The sequence below is a fragment of the Staurois parvus genome, unplaced genomic scaffold (genome assembly GCF_062004578.1).
Source record: "Staurois parvus isolate SC_StPar_1 unplaced genomic scaffold, SC_StPar_1.0 ptg000154l, whole genome shotgun sequence".
NCBI lineage: Eukaryota > Metazoa > Chordata > Amphibia > Anura > Ranidae > Staurois > Staurois parvus.
In genome coordinates, this window is record NW_028317950.1 from 17,520,346 (window position 1) to 17,527,500 (window position 7,155).

Here is a 7,155-nt window from a genome sequence, read left to right on the forward strand (position 1 = left end):
AAAAAAAAAAAAAAAAAATGCAAATGTGTTTTTTTAGAATGCATTTCTGACGCCCAGCACCTCTGCCCCTATTAGACAATTACCAGCTGTCATTCCAATATTTCACTTTGTAACCTTGCTCTATCATACAGAAAAGGCGGCTTAAAAAAAACCAAATGACAACCATCTCAACCTTTAACTGGCGTTTGCAGCAAGGAGCACATGGAAGGGAGACTCAAGTCAAAAAACACACACACACACAGCAGACTATCAAAATTTACAGTTAGCACTGCAGTACATTGGGGTGCCGTGACGTGGCCTCTGCAACTTACACAAATATTTCCATATGTTTGCAAATTAAACTGTTTTAACGTGAACTGTTAGACAAAGGTTGATTTGGTTTGGTGCAGGCTAGCAAGTGAGCTGGGAATTTCTTCTTTTTTGACATACGCCACCTTTCCACGTGCAGCTTGCTGCAAAGGCCAGTTATAGGTTGAAGTGGTTGCCATTTGTTTGTACTATTGGTGAATAGGTGAGGGGATACCTTCGCTGCCACTGTGCTATTGCTGGGTGTCCAGTGCGTCCCAATAGCTTTAAAGGAGGAATGGGTTCCCTCCAGGCATACCTGCCCTCAATCTATCCATTTATATATGTGCAGCAGAGACTCTCAAAATTTATAGATTACTGCAGCACATTGGAGTACTATGGCGTGGCCTCAATACTTTTTGAAATGCAAACACAACTGAAGTATGTCCCATGTAACTAGGCTGCAAGGAAACATAGAACTCCAACTTCCATTCTCCCCTGTACAGCACAATCAGCAACCAACACTTTGACTGGGTCACTCACACTCCAGCCCCTCATTCAGTAAACGTCTTGCATTCTGTTCACTGAATGCAAGGCATTCTGCGGTCAGAGGAGGTGTGAATGCACATTACAGTGCACCCTTCAAGCTGTGCAGTTTAGCAGAAGTGTATGGATCAAAGTGGCTGGTCAGAATGTAATTTCCTTTGACACAAAAAGGAGTTACGGTACATGTGGTGATTTTGAATGCATATTTAGCCATTGCCTAGCACAGTAAAATGCAGTGTGAACAAGCCCTTCAAGTAGAATTGGGGCCAGGCTTTGGACATTTTCAAATATTTACATATTCTTAAAGTGAACCTGTCACCAAAAGGTCCCTTATCCAAAATATGAAGTGTGTAAAAAAGTATTATACTTTATTTTCCAGCAGCCACATGCCTGCCCCCCACCATACACAGTTGTTCCTCCCACCCGTTTGCAAGTCCTAAATTCCGGCCACATACTAAACTTTTGCATACACATCTCTGCTTCAGCTCCCAGCAGCATGTAATGAAACAGACAAGCATCCCAGGAATGACAAACAGTTGGCCTTCCTAATACAGCTGCTGCTCCTTGAAAATTTCACACATGGATTTCCTTTCGATACAATCAGAATGCTAAGTCAATGAGAGGTTGTGGAAGTACACTGCGTAGAGTCAGCGCAGTATTTCAAGAGCTCCACTATATTTAAATTGCTGGTATTCGGATTAAATATAAATGTGTTAAGCATGATTCATTCAAGTGGAAGGGAATACAGGAACTCCAAATTCTACATTTGCATAGAAAATATTTTAGGCCAGTGATTCAACACACAGAACCGCATGACAACACTAAGGCCCCTTTCACACAGGCAATCCGATTGGGAACGCCTGGCAGTTTTTCAGGTGGACCCGATTGGATAGTCCATGTAAGCCTATGGACAGGCAAGCCTAAGCAGCCTTGTGTCCATTTACACCCACACAAAAAATAATAAGGGTCTCATCCCCTCTAAGCGGATCGGAGAGCAGTCAGGTGTAAACAGACGTGCTGTCCATACAGCACAGCAGGCTATGTCCATGTTCATGCTACATAAGCTGAGCGGACACAGACCTGTCATCTGCTCGCTCTGCTCAGCAGGGGATCAGCAGACAGATCCTCTGCTGAGAAAATCAGATTCTACCTCGTGTGAAAGGGGCCTAAGGGTGCCACAATAGGTATGGTTAAACTGAACCATGCTCAAGTTTGACTGCTGCCCCCTCACTGGTCACATTTACATCATCACCTCTGCCAAGCAGATCACAGTGATCCCTGCTTGTATGCTCCATCATATAAAAAGTTCTGCACTCAAACATGGTTTGCCCTCTGAAGTCAACTGTACTGGACCATAAATAAACCATGCTCAGGACCACCTCTTCCAAGTGGTCACACCAAAGTACACTTAATTCTTCCCAGGCACAGTTTGGAGCACTCACAAGCCACAACATAATTGACCATGGTGGCGGACCATGCCCAAACTCTGTTAAAACTGAAAGAGTGCACCCCAAGGATCATTCACTGACGTTTATGAAAAAACATTATGTAACCAATAGCAACTCTATTAGGATCTTTTATTTCTGACATTTTTAAAAAGATACAGGGCTGTAATATTGATTATTATTATTATTATTATACAGTATTTATAAAGCGCCAATAGTTCGCTCAGCGCTGTACATTACAAAAGGGAGACAGAACATGTGACAGAACAATACCAATACAATGCAAGACATGAGGGGATCAAGGGCCCTGCTCTTTCGAGCTTACAATCTAGGAGGGAAGGGGTGGTGGCACAGGAGGAGATAGCTGTGGGGGATGGAGTGGTAGGAAGAGTGGAGGAGGTCGGCAAGTTAGCAGGGGGTGGGGTAGGCTTCCCTGAAGAGATGGGTTTTCAGGGTGCGCCTAAAGGAGAGGAGAGTAGGTGATAATTTGATGGGTTGGGGCAGGGAGTTCCAGAGGATGGGTGACACCCTGGAGAAGTCCTGGAGGCTGGCATGGGAGGAGGAGACCAGGGAACTAGAGAGAAGGAGGTCTTGTGAGGAGCGGAGTGTGCGTGCTGGGCGGTACTTGGATATTAGGTCAGTGATGTAGTTCGGGGCAGTGTGGTGGACAGCTTTGTACGTCAGCGTTAGGATTTTGAATTTGATCCGTTGCACAATCGGAAGCCAGTGGAGGGATTGGCAGAGGGGGGTGGCGGAGACAGTGCGGTTGGAAAGGTGAATGAGTCTGGCAGCCGTGTTCAGGATGGACTGAAGAGGGGATAGCCAGCGGCGAGGCAGGCCAGTGAGGAGGGAGTTGCAGTAGTCGAGTCGTGATATGATGAGGGAGTGGATGAGCTGTTTAGTGGTTTCTGGGGTTAGGAACGTGCGGATTTTGGCGATGTTGCGGAGGTGGAGTCTGCACGAGTTTGTTAAAGATTGGACTTGGGGCTGGAAGGATAGGTTGGAGTCCAGAATGACACCCAGTACTCTGGCCTGCAGGGCGGGTTTGATGGTAGCGTTGTTGGATGTGACGGAGAAATCAATGGGGGGTGGTGTCCGGGCTGGGGGGAAGACAAGAAACTCGGTTTTGGAGAGGTTCAATTTAAGGAAGTGGAGCGACATCCAGTCTGATATGTCGCTCAGTAGGTGTGTGATTCGGGCTGAGACCAAGGGGGTGAGGTGGGGGGTTGAGAGATAGATTTGTGTGTCGTCGGCATAGAGGTGGTAGTTGAAGCCGTGAGAGTGTATGAGTTGGCCAAGGGAGGAGGTATAGATGGAGAAGAGAAGGGGCCCGAGGACAGAGCCTTGAGGGACCCCAACAGAGAGGGGGAGTGAGGGGGAGGTGGTAGCATTATAGGTAACGCTGAAGGAGCGTTGTGACAGGTAGGATGAGAGCCAGGAGAGAGCAGAATCTCTGAGGCCGAGGGAGTGTAGTTTTTTGAGGAGAAGGGGGTGGTCGACTGTGTCGAAGGCCGCAGAGAGGTCAAGGAGTAGGAGCACTGAATAGTGGCCATTAGCTTTGGCGGTTAGCAGGTCGTTGGAGAGTTTGAGTAAGGCAGTTTCGGTGGAGTGTAGGGGACGAAAGCCGGACTGTAGGGGATCGAGGAGGTTGTTGTCGTTGAGGTGAGAGCATAGGCGGGTGTAGACTAGGCGCTCGAGGAGTTTAGATGTAAATGGGAGCAGGGAGATGGGTCTGAGGTTGTTCGGGTTATTGGGGTCCAGGGAGGGCTTTTTAAGTATGGGGGTGATGTGTGCATGTTTCAGAGGGGAGGGGAAAGTGCCTGAGGAGAGGGAGAGATTGAAGATGTGGGTGAGGGAGCGTAGGATGGAGGAGGAGGAAGGTCGTAGGAGTTGTGAGGGGATAGGGTCGAGGGGGCAGGTGGTGAGGCGGGCATCAGAGAGGATCTTGGAGACTTCCTCGATGGTAGTAAGGTCAAAAGGTGTGGAGTGTTGGGGGAGCTTCAGTATGAGGAATGTAGGGTGGGGTGGAAGAGGAGGTCAGAGCAGTGGTGGGGCCGTGGGAGAGGGGTGATGAGGGGGTAGCTGAGTGAGGGTGAAGGGGGTTGGAGAGAGTTTGAGCAGCGACGAAGTCCCTGCGGGCTATGTCGAGGGGGAGGGGGGATAGGGGGGTAGCTGTGTGAGAGGGGACGGGTTGAGAGGGCGTGTGAGTTGCGGCAATGTCCTTGCGAATTGTGTCAATTTTGTTTTTGAAGTGATTGCCAATCTCAAGGGCAGTGAGTGAGGTGCTGGGTGGAGGTGGGGGTGGAGAGAGTAGAGAGTTGAAGGCAGAGAAGAGTCGGCGAGGATTGGAGGAGAGGGCCTTGATGAGGGTCAAGAAGTAGGCCTGTTTGGCAGCATGGAGGGAGGAGGTGTAGGTGCGGAAGGCAGATTTGTAGCGGGTGAAGGCTTGTTGGGATTTGGTTTTGCGCCATAGTCGCTCCAGGGCACGACTGTGTCGTTTGAGGGTTTTGGTGTGATCAGTCTGCCAGGGCTGGAGCGGTCGGGGTCTGATGTTGCGTGTGGTTAAAGGCGCTAGTGAGTCAAGGGCTGTTGAGAGCGCATTGTTGTAGGCGGTCAAAGCCAAGTCGGGGCAGGACAGGGGGAGGATGCGGTCGTGGAGTTGATCAGCTGCAGAGTGGAGGGAGGCAGGGTTAAGGTTGCGGAGGTTACGGCTGGTAGTAGTGTGACATTTGGAGGGGTAGGCGTTGGAGGACGAGGAGATAGAGAAGGTGATCAGGTTGTGGTCAGAGAGAGGGAAGGGGGTGTTAGTGAGGTTGTGGGGAGCGCAGCGGTTGGAGAAGACAAGGTCCAGGATATTTCCGTCGGAGTGGGTGGTGGATTGTATGCACTGTGCAAGTGCAAAGGAGGAGGTTAGGTGGAGGAGACGGGCTGTGTCCGGGTTGTCGAGGTTGACAGGGATGTTGAAATCCCCAAGAATGATGGTGGGTAGCTCAGAGGAGAGGAAGAAGGGTAGCCAGGAGGAGAAATCATCCAGGAAGCGTGGTATGGATCCATGAGGCCGGTATATCACAGCAATCTTCAGGGGGGTTGGGGAGAATAGTCGGAGGCAGTGGGCCTCGAAGGAGGAGAAGGATAGGGAGGGGGGGTTTGGGAGGACTCGGAAGGTGCTCTGCGGTGACAGGAGCAGACCAACCCCACCACCTTTACGACCGTTAGGCCTGGGTGAGTGGGTCCAGGTACTGATGCCTGCTTCAATATTTTGTAAGGCACCAATTTGGAACACACATGCTGCCATTGAAAATACTTGTTCTAGCTGAAAAGTCTGACCCCAGTGCTCAGGATGGCAGGCTGTGAGCCAATTTCTGACAAGCAGGAAAAGTTCCTTGTGAGGGTTACATACACTTTAAAGCTGATCTCCATGTTTCCTTGGCCAATCAGAGGAAGCTTTGCATTCATTCACCGACTACAAAAGCTGCCTATGAATGGCTGAGCACCACTCAGACTAGTTACACAGTGCTGGGTTCCAGTTGTGAGACAGAGCCTTCTCGTCTCACACCAGGAACAAAACCGAGTAAAAGTTACATACAGTCCAAAATAGTTCATTTGGACCAGCTTGGTCCAAACTACTTTATTAAAAAAAAAAAAAAAAAAAAAAAAAAAAAAAAAAAAAAAGTGACAGAAAACATTGACATCAGCTTTAGTGAAAGTTGACAGTTTAAAGAACAGTCAATCCCAACAAGGGTACTACCAGACTGAACTCTGCATGTTCTTCCTGTGCTCGTGTGGGTATCCCCCAGGAATTGTGGTTTTTCTCCCACACTCCAAAAAGGGATGCTGGTAGGTTAACTGGTTCCCATCTAAATTTGTCCTAGTATGTCCATTTAAATGAACAATATGTAGAGCACCGTGTAAATTGTCAGCACTATATAAATACATGTAAAATGAACATATTAAAAGGCTAACTTTACCTTTTATAACATGGTAAACCCGCATTTAGGGTGTAACATGTTACCAGGCAACAAGTCACATCTGCTACTGCAGCAGACACACTTGTAGTTTTCAAAAGAATACAAGTGCGATAATCACAGCACTTTTAGGCACGCCATAGATGATGCGATTTTATTTCCTGCAACCACAGGTTGCAAGAAAGGAAAAAAAAAAAAAAAAAAAATCACTCGATTCCCCCATTAATACAGTTCCTACCAAGAGAACACAGTTATTATTGGCTATAGTCACTGGCAATATTCACGTCATAAATCTGACATGTTGGTTGTACCCAAGACGATTAAAGGTACAATCAGCCTGTCTGTCCATGGATCGAAATCCCTGCTGAACTGGCCAATATTACAACTATCTATGACTTTAGTCCACTGACACTTCCTCCAGCTCTGCAACTGAAAGCCCGTACCCCATTATGAACAAAGAGCCAAAAAGGAAGAGTCTGACACTGTACCTGTGTGCCACTGGTCTTGCGCAAAAGAAAAAAAAAAAAGTTATATATTCTAAAAGCAAAATTTTTTTCCTACAAAAACATAGGCCTTTTTTTTTTTTGTTTAAAAAAAGGTGAACTTTAAATTGATGCAAGATTTAGGTTTATATTCGCTCTGAATGACATTGCCAACTTGTCTGTACAAATTCGTGCGACAGTGCCTCCTGATAGTTTACCCTCTCCCATCCAGCAAGGTCTACTCACCCACTGCACCTCCTCACCAAATCTCAGCTCCATTAAAGCACTTGCTCCACTGCTCTAAAAGGGGCTTCCTGGTATGGAGGAGCATGTGACCAGCATGTGACAGCTCAAACTTGAGCAGCCAATCAGAACCAAGAGCATACCAAACTGGGGAAGTATAGCTAACAGACGCTCTGCCCAATGGCCAAT

The 7,155-nt window shown here is 47.8% G+C and overlaps 1 protein-coding gene across 6 annotated transcripts in view; it reads right to left on the bottom strand.

Annotated features, from left to right (window-relative positions):
* The window catches only part of PRRC2B (proline rich coiled-coil 2B), a 184,117-nt gene that overhangs the window by 132,200 nt on the left and 44,762 nt on the right, over positions 1 to 7,155 (bottom strand). The window lies entirely within an intron of this gene.